General features: G+C 35.9%; 1 protein-coding gene and 1 long non-coding RNA gene across 3 annotated transcripts in view; one reads left to right on the plus strand and one right to left on the minus strand.

The window, feature by feature from the left end:
- Nucleotides 1-21,468, minus strand: part of LOC104865415 — a 135,250-nt gene that overhangs the window by 98,855 nt on the left and 14,927 nt on the right. For both annotated transcript variants that reach the window (XR_781143.2, XR_781142.2), the window contains exon 2: nt 18,556-18,662. This is a non-coding gene — a long non-coding RNA (uncharacterized LOC104865415). The remainder of the gene's footprint in view (nt 1-18,555; nt 18,663-21,468) is intronic.
- Nucleotides 1-21,468, plus strand: part of Bmp5 (bone morphogenetic protein 5) — a 117,012-nt gene that overhangs the window by 22,974 nt on the left and 72,570 nt on the right. The gene's annotated exons all lie outside the window — the stretch shown is intronic.

Consider the following 21,468-nt stretch of genomic DNA (forward strand, 5'->3'; position numbering starts at 1 on the left):
GTACCAGGGCTCAAACTCATGACCTTGTGCTTGTGAGGCAGATGGTGGCACCACTGAACTAAATCCCCAGCCTCTACCCCATCTTACAATAGAAGCAGTACAATATTAGGGTGTAATGGGCTATGTATCCACAAAATGGGAGAATAAAAAAAGAAGCAAATATCACCATGTAAAATAATTTAATATATGGAAAATACATACTTAGAAATCAAAGGTTGTGTCTTAATTTATAATGTTTATTTAGAAGTACTCATTGTCACTGGAGGCTTTGAAAAGTACTTAGCTATGAGAGGTATCTAGGATTATTGTCACTTACTTGTGGCTTTTGTGATTTAAGAGCTATGTAGAGAAATTTCACTAACTTCCTCAGGGGTCTGAGAGGGGTGCAAGGCACTTCATTTATTCCCGTGGGCCCAGAGGGAACCTCTGAGCTCTTTGTTCTGTTCAGAGTTCTACACAGACTTGTACCTGGCCAACACTATGGGTTTCTTCCTGCAATCACTCAATTCCAGTTTGCTTCTCTTTCTGTTTCTTACACAAGCCCAACAGTGTCCTTCTGCAGGGCTTTTGCACCTGCTACTCATTCTGCCTCAATCATCTTCTGCAAAATGCGTGTGCCATTTATGCTCTGTTTATTGAGCTGCCATGTCCTCAGAATGCTTCCTGGATCATCTTACCTAAGAGCACTCACAGCAGCCTCTCTCTCCTTCTCTGATGTGTATACATGCACACAGGTGCCCTTATGTGTAAAAGAAGGTATGGATCTGATAATGCATATATATAGACAGCCATTCTTAGATTTTGTTATTAGAGTTCACCAGTGGAATTTTAATTTCATGCAAATAAGGATTTTTGTCCATTTTTTTCATTGCTGTAGCCCTGGTTGCCAGCAGTCTGTTGACACACAGTAGGCTCACAACAAATACTTGTTGAACAAAGGAATGAGAGATCTTTTAACTAAGAGAAGGGCAACTAAAGAGAATGGTTTTGCTCCAAGGTTTGAATTACTTTTGTATAAATGTGTGATTAAATGATTCGGAATATAGCTAAACTACTGGCACTCACACGGGCTCCAAATGAGGTCGGTGGGGGGGCAGTTCTGGGTATCCAAAGGTGAGGAGAACTGATACAGGTGGTGCTCATTTGCCGTTACTGAAAACGTCCAAGCAGTGACTGCCTGCTCTCTTTGGTAGAATTTGGAGGGGACCACACTTTGACTAGGTGAGCTTTCAAAGTGGGTCTAACTTTGCAACCTTGTGTCTTATAACTGGAAAGAAAAGAAACACAGACTTTGCGGCACTCTTTGTCCTGGCTGATGCTTCAGTCAGGGTTAGAATTAACATTTTCCGGCTGAGACTTGAGATCCCATGGGAATTAAAGAACCAAGAAACAATATTATCTCCCTGCAACAAAGTCCAAGTAGTCACCCACGGACCACAGAATGAAGCCCTAACTCTTCAGTCATTAATAAATGTTTATAGAGCTCTAACTACATGCCACATACTGTTTTTAATTCTGTGGTTACAGCAGCAAGTGAGATAAACAAGGATGTGTTTCTCATTGGAATGCTACCCGTCATCTAGTAGCTAAACTTATATAACTGTGCACAAATGCTGTATGTGCATCTACCAAATTTATGAGTATATTGAATTACGAGTGGTGTACCACTCTGCTAAACTTTGTGTGTTGTTCTTAAATGAAGAGAGACAGGAAGTAAAATGTAGTGACTGGGAGGCAGAGTTTTGTTTTTGTTTACAAATCTGCATTCTTTGGGCTGTTGAATGATTATACCAAAGTGACAGTAGTTGGTCAACCAGAAACTTGGGGGTCAGCTGAGTTTTTGCAGGATATTTATTCTTACATTAGGGTGGTCTTCCAGGAAACTGAACAACAAACGGAACATTTTACAAGCAGCGTTACAGAAATATACACAAAGAGCCCTTCTGCTTCGAAGTAGAAACTTTTGACCTCAATCGGGGAAGGCTAAACCTAGCTTAGGCTACACCAGCAGTTTAGACGAAGAAAGCAGATAAGGTTCATTAAAAAGCTGTTTTTGAAACCAATGTCTTAGGAGTCTAATTGCATGTATTAGCAACATTTATCCTTCTTAGGAAAACTAATGGGAGTAAAATTTTAAAAGTGCTTTTACTAAGAATATTAATGATCTCTAGAAAAAGAAAAAAAGAAGTGATGTGCTTTCCCCTAGAGTCCTTTTGAAAGTTTAAGGTGCAGTGTTTATTTTCAGAATATTGAGAAGTATCACTGATATTTTATTTTCTAGGTACCTAAAAAGATACACTATACAATGAAGATTTGATGTTCCTTGCGTGAATTTCAAAGCACATGAGGTGATGGGATATGCTATGTATTATTATACAATGTACCCAGCTGTGGAAACAGTACACTGGACCCCATAAATATGCACAGCTAATAGTTGTTACTTTAAAGCCAAATCTAAAAAAAGGAAGAGCAGACAGGGAGATTGGAATATACAAATTAGTGTGAAAATAAATAAGAAACTGGATCCGTTACACATAAATAAGGAAGGAGTATAGTAATTACAGTGTGGATATATTACCGTTTCCAAATTGTAGTGTAAGCACCATTATCGGAAGCTTTCCAGACTGCCATCTTCCTAGTCTAAGTCAACTGGCGTTTCTCTCTAATGATGTAGTCAGGACCATTTGGAACAGCTACTGCATACCTAAAACAAGCTACTAGCAAGTGAAAATGTCAAGTCAATATTTGAATGTCCCTAATCTGTTTATTGTAGCATACAGTTGTTAATTACACGTTAATTAGGGAGCAGACTGTAAGCAATAGTTGAAGACAGCGCCTTTGTCTACTTAGCAACCCGTTTTATGCTGAACTATGGGACTACTCGTATTTTCAGGTACATTCTTGTGGAAAATGTTCATTATTGTTAGGCAGTAAAGTATGAGTACTTCGTATGCATGGAGTTCAGTCTGTTGGACGATCTCACAGTGCTGCGCAGCCTAAGACAATTCTGCACTTTGAGGGCGTCCTGCATTGCAAAATTCCTTGCTCTTGCAGATACATTTCAAAGCGTCCCCAGCTTCCATACTCTTTTATGGGATCGCATTCTCACCTCTGAGCTTTCAGTGTCTTAGAAAGAGCTCACTTTCTAAGGGATACGTGGGATACGGCTAGAAAGAAGGGATTAGGTGTCGTGTTTATTCCCAAACCCCGTCTAGAAAATGTGAGAACTAGGAGTCAAAAATAGCTGCTTAATGGAACAATCTGTTTTCTAAGGAAACACATACAGGAAGATGTGGTAAACTGAGTCCGGAGAGTTGGTAGCATAGCTTCCATGTCACAGAGGGTAGAAGCACCCGGTGTCTGCACTTCGTGATAGAAAACCAGTTTCCCTGTCTCCACAGAAAGCTCCCTGCAATGGTTTTATGGTAGTTTGACCTCTTGTTTGGATTAGGTCCAATATAGTGGCAATGTAAGCAACACTAAAGCAAGTGCACAATGTTACTACTGCCCAAGGATATTCATAAAAAGTTACTTCTTAGGCCAGAGGAGGCGTCCTCACAGTGAATGAAATGTTGCCGGTTCCCACAGTCCATGACCATTCTGCCACCTTCTGATTCTATCATCATATTAGAAAACCCAGATTGTAATTTTGTTTTAAGGATTTATGTCACAGACTCACTTCAGGCTTCAGGTGAATTGGCTTCAGGGTGATTTATTTACTTGCAGATGCCAGGTACTTTTTATGGTAAAATCATATCTCGGAAGACCATGTAAAGTTTCGTGTTTATTTTTCATTGTCTCAGCATATCTGGCTTGTTGTGAAACTCAAATTCTTGGCAAAATATAAATCACATTATAAGTGTTCATTGAAGTAAATATGACAGCTCTGTTTCTTATTATGTACATGTGCTGTGTAAAGATATTAGCCATAAAATTTGGTGAATGTCCTCTGGAGGATTTCAAATTTTAGTGTGTTTCAAATAACTTGCAGAATAGCATTTGTTTATGGGTTTTCATGTGCGTAGGAAATAATAAATACAATTGACAGTCATGTACATGGTGAATTAAACTGAAGCTATGTGATATATACAAGGTATCATTTTTTGCTTTTGAAATGAACTTAAAATGAATTAAGTGTGTCAAAGTCAATATTTCAAAATGTACATTTTAAATTAAACATCTAGATCTCTTAGAAAATATTTTGGTTGCTGTTACACAGAATTATTACTTTTTTTCTAGGTAAGTTTTATTTGTGTGAGATCATAAGTATTTTTCTGTAGTTTTAAGAGTACTTATGGCCAGGGCTACACTATACACTCATGAGATTTTAAAGGTCAAGAAAACAAATTTCTGAAGAATATATAATTTATAAATATTTTAATAAAAGCACTGTTTTTCCATTTATTGGATACACATTGAATTTTAATGATCTGCTGTGAACTGTTTTAGTCTCAAGTTTAGGTAGCAATTAAATCTGCTGATTTGTGGGATTCATAAAGTAAATCTGAAAGAAAGTTTATTGTAAAATGAAAATTACTTTTTCTTAAAACAAATAATGTTAAAGTCAGTTAACAAATTGTCATAATCTATTATAGTTGCAAAATCATAGCTTCATGAAGCTTTATCATCTCTAAATTGATAGGTTTTGCTTTGATTTTTTTAAAAAAGCTTACTGCTTTTAGATCGATGTCTTAGAAACTAAGAGTGGCAGTGTCTTCATTTGATAATCCAATTCAAAATTAGTTTAATAAAGCATGGTGACATCAGTATTGTTAAAAAGAATATTTATCAATGGTCTATTTTCAACCTCTGATTTGTCTTCCATAAAGTCTTACTGGGGAAAATAGCTTAATCTAGAAGACAGATTGCTATGTTACAGTAAATGATATAATTGCTTACCCAAAGAAAATTCAGTAAAACCTCCTGAATTATAAATATATGTCAGTACAAAAACCTCTCCCTTAGTTACTCAGCCTTAGTCTATATGTTGGTAGAGATGTGGCCAAGTTTAAGTTTTTATGAGAAATCAGGACTGATATTTAATTTAAATTTAAACACAATTCCTTTTAATTATGCAAAAGTGTCAATTTGAATTTTAAAATTAGCCAAAAAGTTTATTTTTGTGCCAAGCAGGATTGCAAGAGTATGAATTGTGAAGAAAGGCAAATTTACACTTACATCCTGGCTCAGGTGTGACCCTTCTTAATTTATTAAACACACATTTACTAAGTAAACGCTATGTGTCTAAGATTGTATTTATATGCCAATACACCAGATTAAAAAACTTGCTGTCTCTGATTATTTTTGCCTCTGAAGCTAACTTGAATATACAATGGGAATTATCATTCTTACATTTTATTAAATAAAATCTAAATCCTCAGATCAAAAAGTACCTAATTTTAAAGTTACTATTAGAATAAAAAATTGTACCAAAATAGAAATTAGACTACTATTTACTTCTGTTTTTCAGTTATTCCAGCTGAAATAAAATAGAAATATTATATAACAAATGCACCAGTTTGCTGAAATTATCTTTAGGTCACAAGTTGTCTTATTATAGACCTTTTAAGAAAATATCATCATAGCTTATTTTTGCCTCTTTTTAAACTGACTGTGCTTGCAGAAAACCATTTAGTTCTTTAGAAATAAGGATAGTCTAATGCATGGGAAATCAAGCTTTAAGAATGAGATTAGTATGGAAAACAATGTTGGGAGAAAAATATAATTACAAGAAGCATGATCAAGTGGTTAAGACAGCATGCAAATATTTAAGATTTAGTTACGAATGTCCTCATAAACATGTACTGTTATTTAGTGGTTATATTTTCTGATGCCAAAAGTATATTGACTTAGAAGTTTGTAAAATGCTTAAAGATTTAAAGACAGCTCTTTAAAAATGTTATGATTTTACCAAGCAACCAAATGAGATGGCCAATCTACTTTAAAAGCTAATTGTTTACTAATAATTCTATAAATCATATGTCCTGCCTGACTTATTAAGGAAAAACAAAGGACTTTTTACATTGTGTAATGTATACTTGCAAATTAGTCCTCTTTTAAAAAATTGATATGCCTGCAGGAAAAAATATAAGAAAAGGTTTTACTACATTTTTATTTTTATTTCATTTATCTTTTTCCTTCACTATTTTCACAAGATTCTGTGTGAATGCTTAGGAATAGATTTATTGATGTCTATTCTTAGGAGGCTGCATTTGGTGCTGGAAAGCAATTAGATTATTTTCAACATCATGGCAAAGAAGTAATTGAATGAAGGAAGTAATACTTTACAGTTGAAATAAATTATCTTAGCTGAAATACTTAAACAATATATAAGTCTGATTTGTACCACCATAGACTAGCAAGCTTTACACTTCTTCTCTCAATGTTATAATAAAACAAAGCAAAACAAAATCCTAATGAAACCTGGAATGAAATCAGGCAACTAGGTTAGGTCATACTTCAATGGAGCTGATTTCTTTACAGGAGAAAGAATTTGGCCTCAGCAACACCAAGGATGGGGCACAGAGGAACGGCCTTGTGAGGAAGCAGCAAGACAGTGGGTTTCAAACCAAGAAGGGTTTCAAGCACATCAAATCAAGACAGAGACAAAACTCACCAAATCTTTGATGCGGCTAGGCTCCAGAATATAAAAAGTTAAATCTTTGTGGTTTACGCAAACCAGCGTGTGGTGCTCTGTTATGGCAGCCCTTGCAAATTAATGTAACATAGAAAAGAATCAAATGGGAGATAAAACCCTGGTCAGAATACTTCAACACAAATCACAAAACTGTTCCAAAGGAAGAAAAGAGAGGGAAAGAGAATTTGGGGAATTAACATTGCTCCAATGACCCATCAAAGTCTAGCAATGGATTAAAAATCATTTTAAAGTAGTTTTAGAAGGAAAGACAGTAAACTAATAGGAAAAATGTGTTTGAAGAAAAAATGGCTGGAAGTTTGGTAAAAAAATCAATTTAAAGATCCAAGAAACAGAATGAAACCCAAGCAAGAAACACCTAGCCATATCATATTCGAGCTGTTGAAAACCACAGATGAAGAAAAATGTTACAAACAACCAGGGGTTGGGGGGTGGGGATACACTAGATTCAGTAAAACAATGATACAAACTTTGGTTACTTTCATCCAATGCAATAGAAAACAGATGACAAAAAAACTATCTTTAAAATGATGAATTATATTTAACCCCACAAACTATGGTAAGAATAAACATGGGAATATTTTAGATGAATGAAAGTATGAGTTTTCAAAGCAAAGAAGCCTGCACAATAAGAAATTCTGGAAGAAAATTTTCAAGGTAGTAGGTAAATGTGTCAGTATTGTAAAGACATGTACACAAGATCGATAGCTAGCATTATATCAGAAGGTGAAATACTGAGTGGTTTCCCGCTAAGGCAAGAGATTAAGTAAGAACAACTATTGTGCACTAACTCTGTATAGCACTGTACACAAGGACAGTGTGGTGTTGAAGTAAAAACAAGCAGAGTAAAGAAACAGTAAAGTCCCAAAGTGAGTGCACAGAAGTACAATCAAGTTTTGAGTGTTGGCAAGGAAAAAAGGGACTTCAACGGATAAAGGAAAAATCTCAACATTGACACTGAAGCAAATGCACAGATCATAGGAAAGGATAAATCACGACTTCTACCTCTTACTGTACACATGCATTACTTAGAGATGCATCACAGTAATGAGTGGAGAGATTCTAACTGTAAAACTTCTACATATCGATAGGACAATTACAATCCTGTAACCCCAGCGCTCTGGACGCCTGGGCAAGAAGACTGCCAGGAATATGAGACAACCTGGTGAGTTCAAGGGCAGCCTCAACTACACAGTGAGACTTTGTCTTAGAAATAAAATAACCAAAACCAAACACACACACACACAAACACACATACACAAGCAAAGGCTAAGATAAGTAACCCAATAATATATGATTAAATAAAGGGACAGGCACTTCAAAAGGTACATGACTGGCAAAACTTGAAAAGATATTTAATAGGAGTCAAGAGAGACTTGAATTATAATCTCACCGACTAAAATAGCAAAATTGAAAATGAATGACAGAGTCAATGAGAGTAAAGATGTAGATCCCCAAGGATTCTTTATGCCTTACTGACGGGAGTGGAACACAATAGAGCTACTTTGTAAGGCTGTTCAGCAGTGTCTCACAGGAGGCTAAGTACCTGTGCCGATGACTGGGAGATTGAGTTCCTATATATTTATTCAAAAGAGACTTAAAAAATCAGGCTCTCAAGGAGACTTTAATAGGACACAGGTAGCAAAGAGTTATTCACAATCGCCCCAGGTTTAAAATGACTCAGAAGTCAGTAAATAGGTTTACTGTGTCCATTCTTCTCAGCCTTGCCCTGGGTGATCTATGCAATGCAAGAGTGCACCATAGAATGGGGCAAAGGGAGCACAGCTTTCACTTGTACAGATTGTAGATCATTGCTCCCTATAAAGTGCGCCTCCCTCTGTGAATATGTGTGTGTGTGTGTGTGTGTGTGATGTGTGTGTGAGACATCTTTTGTTTGAGTTTGGTGTGAATGGTCAGTAGTAGGTTCTGTCCAGTTGGCATTTTACTGTCCTGTTTTTTTTTTGTAAAAATATTCCAATATATGCATTGAGGTTATTAGATTCCTGAACATGGGGTATATTAATTCTCCTACTACTTCTTTCCTTAATAACCTCAATGAATATAAACATACTATGTCATAAACATGAGCTAAGAATAACAAGAAGAACAAAAATGGGGAAAGATATTTAGAGTCAAAGGGAGGAAGGTGGGTGGAAAGGGGAACCTGATTAAAAAGAAAAAGAAGCTGTATGATGTACATGTACTTAACTTCCCAAGATGAAAGTAAACTTTATGTATTGCAATCATATCCTAATAAAATGTTTGAAAATTCCAGTATAATAATTGAAGAATTAAATCAATTCTTCATAATTAAAAAAAAAACATTGCTGTGTTTCTGTGTGCTAACATGTTAAAGCTCTTTTGGGGTAGGGACTAAAATTATAAAACCCAGAATGAAAAGAGTTGTGGGAAATGTTATTCACAATTTATAATGTTCCATATGGCTATATCAGCAAAATGTTTCATGAAAACGTTTCATTCCACAGATATTTCTATGGGATAATAATAGAAGAGGAAAAGATTTTTCAAGAAAGATGCAAATACTGTAACTTGGGGAAAGGCCAGAAACACTCCCAGAGTCAAACAGTATTTAGTGAAACCACTGTAAAAATCACTAGGGTGATTTAGGCCAAAAGTAAGCCCTAATTTATTCTCTCTCTCTCTCTCCCTCCCTCCCTCTTCCCCCCCCGTCCTATTTTATATGGACATAAAGGATTATTTAAAAACTTTTTATAAATGATGTGTCAAAATGAATGAATGTTATAATGATATACAATTTATTGTAAAACCCATAATTTTCAGCAGTTCGCCCCATACTTTCAGTTCCAAAATACAGCACCACACTTGACAGTGTTATCTTAAAATTTGAAGTTTGCTTATAATTAAATTTAGTCTTCCGCTTATTTCCACTTATTTTATATCACTTGAGTTCAGTATAAGCGTTTTAAAATTGTAGTGTAGTTAAGTCATTGACTTTCCTAACATTGCTATTCTGCACGGAAACGCAAAATCACGAAAGTACAGGGATGACACCTCTGAAATCTAGTCCGGCGGCGGGGAGGGTGAAGCAGACCACCTGGGTACCTCGCAGGGACCTGATTCCATGAGTAGCATCCTGCCACGGTTGGACACCAACTCCTGCTCGAGATTCCTGCTCGCCGTGCAGGGGCCAGCCAGAGAGGTCCCTGCAGCCTAGACTGTGGACAGAGGACAAAAGCGAGACCCGAATGTCACTCTTACAGCGAGTCGTAGTTGTAGTGCAGGACAGTGCAACTTTTACTTTTAGCTCTACATTTCTTTAGTGATGGAGGAGTTTTCCCTTGTTGGTTTTTGCTTTCGAAATAGACTCGAGTCTTGCAAAATTGTTTAATGTATACACGACTTACAGAATTTTGTTAATGTTTACTACTTAATGTTAACACTCGCAAAAATTCAATACTGTTGGCTGGGGATTTAGCTCCGTTGTTCTGGCCCCTGCCTCACAAGCGCAAGATCCCGAGTTCGATCTCAGCTACAAAAAAAAGAAAAAAAAATTCAGTACTATTCACTCGTAAGACCATTTTAACACGAAGCTACTGATTTTAGCACAATGAGGTTTTTGGAAGTCAGTGCTGCAAGGGCACTGTGAACACAGCCTCCCATTAAAATAGGGGTTCATTCTGTGATGTCTTTAAGAAATTTTAAAAATTTATTTTCACTTCACCAATTTGCTTATTTTTGTTTTGGTTTGGGTGGGGTGATTAATCCATATAAGCTGCATTTAGAGAAATATTTGCATGGTGTTGTAGTTACAATTAGTACTTAAGAAAGAGAAAAGTCAGTACTTCATTATGTTAAATCAAAACATACAGAAAACATACCAACGGTGGTATAGATTATATGCCTATTTTTTAGTTCTAAACCAGTGCTGTTTAACTTCAAATTCATCTCTCACTTTAGTTTTAAATTTAAATTGAATAGTGCTTGTAACTCTTTCCCCCAAATTGTTTCTGACGGAAAATTCCTTTCTTAGTCCCTTGCCAATAAAGTGATTTTCAAGTGCTGCAAATCTGCTCTATCTGTTGCTTTCCCCTTGAACACAATAAATACTATAGTTGGCATTCTAGAAAGGAAAAACGGGTTACTGGAACTTGGACTGAATCCAGGCCACAGACAAAAAGAGATGGAAAAATAGAGCCACACACTCCGGAGGCCTGAATATTAGAGCATAGAGTAAAGCACAAAAGTATTGTCTATACTATCTGTTCTGGACAGTAAAGACTTCTCCCCTTTCACAACTCCAACCTAACACTGGGCATAATAGGTGCTCAGTAAAGACCAGCAAAACCAGATTTGCAGTTTGAATTTATTTGAAGCTTTGTATTTAGTGTAAAACGGCACTTCTTACAGTTTTTCTGTGCATGTACCTTTGAAATCAAAGGGGTGATCTCTGCTCAGTTACTCAGAAAGGTTTTTACTCTATCCATGTAAACTTTTTATCAACTACTGATGAAATCGTGAGTGAAACTCCAAATTTGCATATTCTCAACGAATTTCTTATCAAAATAAATTAAAAAAAACATATTTAAATTGACAGAAATAAATTCTACATGTGCTCAGAATACACCAAACAAAATCTGTGTGACACAAAATGATACAAAATCGGCACGAGCTTCGTTTGAGTTGCTATCATTGTGAACAGAAATCTCCCTTTAGTTTTGACACAACCTCATGCACAGGGAAATAGTAATCTTATTTTTAAGGTACTATTTTAGAATAATTTTGTGATATCCAAGATCCTCTGTCAAATTTCTCCCACTAAATTCCCCAAACTGAAAGAAAGTAAGTGCCTATTTATAAACCTGAAGAGAGTTTGGAACCATATTATATTTCAGCAAGACAGATACGAATCACAAATAGAAAAAAGTTGCTTACTATAACTAACACTATTTCATAGTACTCTTCATAATCTGCATTTCTGCTGCAAACTATCTCTGAGGATAGTTAACTAGTGCTTGCAGGAAGATAAGTTTTCATTCTCTACCTCTTACCCATCCCTTTCTTCCCCAATCTTCTCTGCCTAAAAGGGTGGCTGAAAGCCTTACGCATTCAATAAACCAATAAAGGTGAACTTTTATTTCTCTTCCTTCTCATTGCATAAATGATAAAGGGTATTTAGCATAGTGTCTCATAAACTCGTTTATATTTTTTTTAATCACTGTTATTATTCATGTTAGTGATTCCCTGAACATTAGAAGACTTCAAAATATCTATCTAAGGGCAATGGATTTAGTTCAGTGATTCTGCCACCTGCCTCACAAGCACAAGGTCCTGAGTTCTATCCCAGTACTCCCCGCAAATCTATCTAAGATTTATACCCAGTGAAGTTCTGAGCCTGAGATTAAATATGGGATCACTGGTGTGATTTTGAGTAAGAGGAAAAGAGATGTGATAGCCCCTAGTTTCTGTGCTATCATTAATAGTGATTTTGCTTTATTCTTGTGTGATGTCTGTCTTGTTGACAGATTTTAGAACATCTCTTGGTTGAGTTTATTAGGTAGTAAATATGAATAGACTTTAGTAACCCCTAATCACTCACATACTTTCAATTTTTCTTTCAAACAACTGGTTTACTTAACCATTTCAATTACAATTGTCTGCTGTCTTCTTCTCAGTGATTATTTATGTGACTTCTTTCAGCTATTTTCTGATTTAACTCTTTTTTTTTTCAAAAGCAAAGAAAGAGAAGTGAAAGAGGAAAGGTTAGTTTCAGCCACAAAATGTGAAATATGTGTTAGATTTGAGATAACTTTGGCTTTCAGTACGTGTTATGAGCAGGGTAGACTAGCGATGCTTATGTTTTCAGAGTCAGAGAGTAGCACTTGCATTTTGCAGAGCCTAAACACCCTGTACAGTGTTGTCAGTGCATGAACATTTCTGAAAGTATTCCCTGTGTTAGCTGGTCCAAGCCACTCTATTATTTATTTTTCAAAGAATAGCTGAACATTTTTTGATACTGTCTATGTATGAAAATATTTTAATTATTCTTAATGTTTAATAGTTTGGTTGGATATTTTGAATTGAACAATAGTTTCCCATCGTGATTCTGATGGGAAATTCTCTTTGCCTTCTAGATTGCAATGTTGCTCTTGAGAAGCCTAAATCCATTTTGATGTCTGATTCAGTTGTATGAACTTTGTATTTTATTTTTGGGTTCTCACAGTATTTTTTGGACACCTGCAGTGTTGTAAGTTTTTACAGGGTCAGAGTCTACTGAACTGAGCACACAGCAGACATTTTGAATTTTGAAACTTTTGCATTTCAGATTAACTAACACATTATTTATTTGACAATTTCTTTTTATATTCTTTGTCTCTTGTACAAGCCCTATTATTTGGTTTTACTCTAGAGACTACTTTTTTCTTTATTTTAATCATACTCTGCTCTTTTTCACTCCTTATCTATTTTTTTTCTCCTGCTTGAAAATTTCTTCAATTCAACCTTTCAAACTGAGATTGATTTCTACTTTACTTCCAAAAGCATTTGGCACAGTGTCTTTGTAAAGCACCTTTACTTGTTTCCTGAATGGGACAGTTTCTTTTAGCACTCAAAAGATAAGGCTGAGGATTTAGCTCAGTGGTTCCACCACCTGCCTTACAAGCGCAAGGACCTAAGTTTGATCCCCAGTGCCAAAAAAAAAGAAAAAAGAAAAAAATATTAGGATAGTTTTAGTGGATTCCTTCAAGTTCATTTTGTGCATTTTTAAAAGGTATTTTCAATTTTATGTTTCAAGGTAGAAAGTTTGCTTAGCTATCTAAATGGTCTTTGGTTATCTGATCTTATTTAATAATCAGATTAAAAAGCTGGTTAGAAACCCTTTGTACACGAATGGACTTGTCAGTATCATTTTATCTATTAAGATAATGGTGAGATTTCAAGGAGAGAATGCTCTTTCTCCTGCCTAGAATGCAGAAGGTTGGCTGTAGATCAGTGAGGGAAAACCGCCGGGAATGCAGCACGCAGGTTGCGTATACACTCACCTCTTTCCTTGTCACACTTTCCTGCCACACTCTTAAGTGTGCCTACTGACGCCAGCCAAAGACCCTCTGTTTTCCCCTCCAGAAAACTTCCAAAGCTCTGCTCATCTGGGAGAAGCATAGGTGCTTAGAAACAGAATATGGAGGGAGATCCTGGAATCTACTGGCTTTTACGTATTTAATACTAAAGCCTCACAGTTATATCTGTTCTTTGCAGTCATTTTTGGAGGTACTAGTTATCACCAATACCCATACAGATTGAGGAATCTATGGTTTAAATCAGGTTGGTATTCGGATTTTTCTATTGCTGAATTTGGGCCTTTGGGTAATAGTGTCTATGAGTTATTTGGATGAGTTATTAAATAAGATAAAAACGGGAGACTCAGGAAATTATTATATCAGATTCTAAAATAAGATGGACAGACACAAATCTCAGAAGAAACATTGTTCCTTCCAAGCGTGCATCTTAGGGAACTGAGGATTTGTAAATTTGGACTGAAAACCAGACACTACTCACAGATTCAGAGCTGACTTTTGCTGTGAGTTTTATGGTTGACTTTAAGTCCCAGTACAAAAGGAAAGCCCAGGAGTGTGAAACCAGATCAACCAAAATATGAGACTGCTTATGCAAATGCTGTGACCTGAGACCACAAAGGGACTCTGAACTCTGATTGCAGTGTGGTCTCATTCAATAAAATGTAGGAAGATGGTGTCATTTCTTTATTGATTCCAGCACCTGCAACATCTTTATTGAATCTACATATGTTCTGAGGTCCCCAAAAGCAGACATCTCTTCATAGAAAACACTGGTTCATTCAACTCATAATTTCAATAATGTGGTATAACGAGTTGTTAAATAAATCATGTAATGCATATTCCAGTTTCTATCTGTTACATAAAGACTGATAAAATGAACTTTCACTTTCTTATATATGTATGTATATATATATATATATAAAATATATATAATGAAATTCTTAAGTGTTTGTATAATATGATGTATGCTTGAAAAGTACAAGTGTTTAACTTTTCTAAATTACAGTAAAAGACGCATTGCCATTAATTCCTCCTCAAAATACTCCCCCTCACTTTTAACAATTACCCTATCACCCGTCACTTTCCGAAGCAGTTCTGGGAGTTCTTTTTTGTTTCCTGGGTGTCTTCATTTGTGCTGTCATTGGCTGCTTCCATGTCCTGAATGGATTTGCAACATTGACCTCTTGTGGTCATTTTGACTCTGGGGAGGAGCCAGGCGTGGCACAGTGCCGGATGCAGGGACCCTGCTGGATGAGGACGGCACCATGACGCTGTTACTAGCCCACTTGCCTGTTTGACGGCGCTGGGCAGCAGCATTCACTGTATTTTTTATCACACCATGTAAGAGGCACTTGCAAAGGGGGACTTCCAGAACTGCTCCAGAAATGGAGTTAGAAGTGGGGGAGGGGGTATTTTAAAGGAGATTAATAGCAATATTCTTATTATAGTAAGTTTTTTCTAATTTTTTCCCCAATTTAAACATTCATTGTATGTGAAGATCACCCCTTGTGTACAAAGAATAATCAGTGAGAAAATAGGAAGGAGATTATTTTAAAAAACAGCATGCCTCTGGTCTTCTATGACAAACCATTCATATGTAAAATAGTTATGTAGAATTCTACCATTTGACACAATCTAAAAATTTGGTTAGTTATTTTTCAGTTAGTTTTTTCCCTTTTTCCACAGCACTATATCCATTAAGCAGTCATAGAAATTCTATTAGGCTAGTATATTTTTTTAAGTATCAACATAGGTAATATGAAATTGAAAATAAAAATATGTTGTTAGAATTCGTCTAAGCTATTTGATTTGAATTTCTTTACAAAAAGGAAAAGTATATCATTTGTACTAATGCCAGTTTTTAGCATGGACAGGGTTCATTTAAAAATAAGACTACGTGGCCGAGGTTTTCTGCTCTTGAATTAGTTGGAATAATGGGATCTGATTTTACCCTCTCTCTTGAAGCAACCCAAAACTCCCCAAACAAAATAACTCCCTCAGAAAAGCCAGACTTGTATTCCTGTATCATTCATTACCAGTGAACGCTGAACACCTAGAGAGACAGACGGAGAGCAGCATTGAGCCGCGCAGAAGCTCTGCTGTCCTCCAGCCTAAAATCAATTTTGGGACACAGAGAGCAAAGCATCATGGGAAGCATACGTGGGTCACCAGTAGCCACTGTAGTGCTTGTCTAAACAGAGCAGATAACTCGGCTGCTCCGGTTTTGAGTGTTATGTATTCTTCTAGTTTGAGTGTATGCATGTTCTTATGGTTTTATTCCTCCTCTCAAACCTGTAAGGTCAAATTCTTGTCTCTCTAGTAACCTAATACATCAATAAGTACAATCACATTTCTCTATGACTCCCAGACATCACATTTCACAGATTATAACCCACTTGGCAGAAAAATGTATAGTTTTCTCTTCTTTAAAATCAACAGATTGAACCTAAAATTGAACTTGAGAGAACTCTATCAAAGTTATCACACTGATTTAAAATTTAAAGCAGTTATTTTGAAAAAGACATTTATTTGTTTAGCTTTCCATTGAGTTTATTTTTTTCTGAAAAATGTTCTTAAACTTATTCAAAATGAGCATGCAACACACTAGACCTCTGATATTAAAAAAAACCCACTTTTTAAAACTATAACAATATGCAAATCCTAGGCTGAGTGTCTTCACTTTGACATCATGTATAAAATGACATCGAGATCATCTCTAAATTGTAACCAAAAGGAAGAAGAGTGGCTTTCAGGCTAGGCAAAAAGCTATTAGGCAGATAATGGACGTTTGATGTCTGTCTTTTCACAGTAGCATAATAGCTAATTCCTGTGACTCCTGACCTTTTAATGTCTTGTGACCAAGTATCCACATTAATCTGCTGCTTATCTGTCACCCACTCCATTTGATAGCCTCAGTCTCTGTTTTCAATTATCAGTCATTAGAGAAGACTCTGAGCAATCTCAGAAGAAAACCCACAAAACCTTTGACCTGTTTTTGTCAGATAGGCACAAATATTCATTGTAGATAAATGATCATTTCATTGATTTTGAGATGTAATGGAAAGTTTTTTTCTCTTTATGGACTTACTGTAACCTCTATCACATTCAGGTGGTCAAAAGTGGACTGTTTTATTTTACTGATGGGAGTAGAAGAATTCACAAGTCATTTAGTGAAATCTGGTGAGATTAGAATGGTTGACCTCTGGCTGCCAGACAATCTATAAAAAGAACAGATTTTTCCACTAAAGAAAACATGAGACACAAATATTTGCCAAAAGTTAATTATCAGACTGTTGTGCCTTTATGTTGACTCCTTACAGGCAAACAGAATTTTCTCAAATGTCTGTCCACACTGTGGTAGAGATTCATTATTTTCAGTAAGTTTATTCATTCAAAAAGAAAGCATTTTTTTTCAGTGTACAAAATGAATTAATCAAGCATCATCTTCCGTGTTTACTCTGAGCTAATTTTTAAGTTTTATTTTTATTAGTACATTTGTCATATGTAATTCATTCTGAGTCATTTATACATATTTCAGTTCTTTTTTCCCTATTCCCTTCTCTCCTTTAACCCATCTTCCCCTTCCTATTTACAAAAGCCAATTTTTTCTTCCATTCTATCTCTTTAAAAAAAATCTCTTTTTCCTTTCTCCTCTTTCCTCCTTTACTCACCTCCCCATTTGAATGAATTCCCCCTCCTTTCTAATATCCTCCATTTTACTCCTTATTTACACTTTGAGTTTCTCACACAAGAGAAACAATGCAGTATTTAAATTTGTGTGTCTGATTATGGTCTCAAGATGAATCCATTTACCTAAAAAGTCTCAAGTTTATGCTTTGTAGTATTTTTAACCCACAAAAATTAATATTTGTATTTAACTTTCCTTTAATAATTTTCTACATAAAATGCTCATAAGAAAAGAATAACTATTTCCTACAAATCAGAATGCATTTAAAAATAATAAAGTGACTTTAAATCTTCTTTAGAGAGGAGTTGTGTCAGAACCAGCAAATTCTGTTGGACTGTTGTTTCTGTGCAGTATGTGAATATTAAAACATGTGGTGCTCTCTGGCCCATCTTGTGGGTATAAACTATCTAAAGAAGATACCAAATAAATATAATTATTCTTTACCTGTTCACTTTTGAAAGTATTTTGAAACTCCAGAGTACAAAATACAAAACCATTAATTACTTCTACTAATAAACATATATTCAAGATAACCAGGGCTGGGGATTTAGCTCAGTGGTTCTGCTGCCTGCCTTGCAAGTGCAAGGACTGGAGTTCGCTCCCGGGTACCCCCCCAATACAAATTCTTATAATCAAAATGTTTGGCTTTTAGACCATTTAGCAATTCTACGTAAAGCTTTCCTTGACCATTTGTTATTGGGGTAGGTGGAGAAATAAAAAGAAAAATGGGAAACATAGAAAACATGGATAGTTCTCCTGAGTTATATATAAATATAAGACAACAATAATTACAATGCAAATAGAGATCCTTTGATAACAATAGTTACTGCCTTTTGAGGACTTGCTGTTTCAGCAGTATCCTAAGATCTCCAGTCTCTCCTCCTTCCCTCCCGTCTCGCTTTCTGTCTTCGTGTGCATCTCCATCTCTCCTTCCTCATATCCTCTTTGAGAAATACCATTTAAGTTTTACAATACTATGAGGAAGCCCTAGTCTTTCTCTACACGATCATGTACTTTCTTCTTATATCTCAACAATTTTGGTTTGTCTCAGAGCATGTGTTCAAGACATAGTTCATGATTGAATAAATGCAATAGTTAAGTAGCTATTTTTAGGATACGGGGTGAAAGCCTGAAGAATACAAGAAAAAGAAAAATAGTACCTGAATGTCAGGAGGTGCCTTGGACTTCTCAACTAGGCCTTGGAGTTGCTAGGAGATGAGTAGGACTCACAGCAAACCAAAGGTCACAGAACAACAACACTGGACCTCTGTGTGACCAAGAGGAAAGAGGACAAGACAAGGCTACTTCAGAATCATATTTGAAAATGAATTAAAATAAGAACATTGTTCAAATCAGAAAAAAAAAATCACCAGATATCCAGTTTCCTGGATAACATTACCTCCTACCTCCCTTATTCCCATCTTCTAGAAAATGTGTTACGATATTAAATGATAAAATTATCTCTCTTTTTGCAAGTATGTATTCCTGAGTGAATCTCTGCCTGTTAGAACCTCTTCACCACCTCACATAACTCTGACGAGACCCTTCTAAAACCCTCTTAACACTGAGACACCCTGAAGGGTTAACCCAAGGCATATGCTGAAAAAAGTCAATAAACCCAACTCTGTTCATCTCCAGAGATGGGCTCGGTGTTCTGTCACCTGCAGGGCACTGACATGTGAGGAGGGAGAAACTAACTGCACACCAGGAGAGAAACCTAAGGAGGGAGGTTGGGAGCAAAGCTCAGCAAAGGACGACCTTGGAATGGGAGAGGAGAACTTGTAATCCGAGAGGGAAGAGCCATCACTAGTAACTCTAGTGCAAAGAAAATCAGGAATTGTTCAAGTTGGGCATTATTCCTGGATATTTAGTTAGCTGGACTTGTGAATCTGAGGAAGTTAGCATTGTTTATCTGTGTCATGGAAAAAATATAAGAGGCTTTATCTTGTTGGATCAAAGACGGTAGAAGGAGCACAAATCTCAGATATATCAATCGTATGATATCAAACATCAAGTTATTGCTGTAATTTATTTATGATTAGTTTAATTATACATGATATCAATTTTTATACCAAAGCTTGATATTATATCAGTCTGCATATATAACTGTCATTGCAATATTCTAAGTACCTACTGAGGAGAGCACTATGCTGGCCCCTGCAGACTATGGAGTGTAAAAAGAACTTGAGATCTTTTTCATTCAACTTCCAAAGTTTTCTTTACACAAGACTTAATTCTTTGTGATATTGCTTATATTTCTAAATCAAACTAACCTATAAATATTTAATCATTAAATTTCTTAAATTTCAAAATTATATGTATTGTAATCTTAAACTAGTTTTTTAAATCTTTTTTTTTCAGTCTTCATACTAGAATATTTAAATTTAATCATCCCCATCCTTCTTTTCAGATTTCCTTTCCTTATCAAATTCTATCTATGGGACATTAATCAGTAAGGATGACTATAGAAAATGTGAGTCTCACATGAAATTAATCTCTGACACCAAACATTCCAGAGGACAATTGACTTTTTTCCAGTTCAAACATTATTGTGGTGTTAAAGACTTTTAGGACTTCTGGAATCTAGAGTTTTCCACAATCTCAGGAACGGTTACCCATTCATGGAAAACATGGACATATGCATTCCCTGACCAATAAATGGGTCTTTACAGGGCCAAGTTTATGTTTTTCAGTAGACCAGTCAGTGGGGGATGCCTAGAAGTGATACATCCTGGTAGTCATATGATATGTTTGCTTTTTGTTCTCTTACTTTTAAAACATGACATAGATAAGTAAGAATTCTGTGAGTAATCTCTTAATGATTTTTTGCACTCAGCAGCAAACAATGATCTGTATTCTTTCAACAGCTAGCAGGGCTCCTGGGGAAATACTATCTTTGACTTGCAGCTACTGAGTCTATTTGTATCTTCTAAGTTACAATGCCTGTGCAGGAGATTAAGGCTGTTGGCCCAGAAATGCATCTTCTTCAAACTGCAGATAAATCACTAAATAGATAAAACTGTAGTCTTGTGTTAATTAATTCTAGGCTTCAGATAGTATAGACATGAAAATATTTAGCCCAAGACACTTCTATTCAACTTTTATTAGTGACACAGTCATTCAGAAAGGAATTCACTGGAAGAAAAGACGTTCAGTCTGTCAGTAATTTCTGTTGAGGTGTATCTAAACAGTAAAAGGCTTCAATACATGTCTGAAACAGAAGTCTAATCTTTGCAGACTTTGGCAATATAAGCATTTGTTATACAATCTAATGCTTATATAAAGGAATCTTATTCTTTGTACCATCATCCCACTGCACATGAAATGTGAATCTTTTGATTCATATTTTCCTTTCTGTATTCTTTGAGATTGCCATCTTAAAATCAAAACATAATGATAAATTATTTATCTTTCTGCCAGCATAGTGGAGATTTCGGTTACTAGAGTTAGCTCTGTCATTTCACATAGAAGGAAGTATTTGGAGTACACATAAAAGCTAGAAGCAGGGAGATGTTAAAATTTTTTAAATTGTAATTTGAATGGCGCAGTTTTTGCTGAAGTAACTTAAGGAATATTTTCGATGAATTTATGTGCTTGTGCGTGTGTGTGAAGCAAAACAAGTCCTTTAATATTTTAGAAAGAGTATCATTGGCAACCATCAGCTCAAATGAATAAGCCTGTAATGATTCGTTCATTTGAAAGGAATAATTTCCCATGATAATAAGATGTGCAGGACTGTCCACAAGACCTTGCCCATGGGAGCACGTGAAGTGTGCCATTGTAAGAGATGCACCTTTTTCTCCAATTCAAAAAAACGTCCGTGTTGTAAATGACAATGGCTTAGTGGAGTCCGTATGAATGTTCACAAAATGTCCCCACTTGATCTTGGTAGCTACATGACAGCTATGAACATTTATTTAGGCAGGAGCCTGTTCCTAAAGTTTCTTTGTGGATGCATACGAAAGAATCCATGTCTGTGTTCTAGAAGTAAAGGACCAATTCCGTGACAGACAGCTTCTGATGTCAGGGTGCCATAGAGCTGTGTCTTGCCAGCCCCTGGTTTAGAATGGGTC

Source organism: Fukomys damarensis, unplaced genomic scaffold, assembly GCF_012274545.1.
Source record: "Fukomys damarensis isolate Sample0158 unplaced genomic scaffold, DMR_v1.0_HiC HiC_scaffold_14, whole genome shotgun sequence".
In the NCBI taxonomy this organism is placed as follows: domain Eukaryota; kingdom Metazoa; phylum Chordata; class Mammalia; order Rodentia; family Bathyergidae; genus Fukomys; species Fukomys damarensis.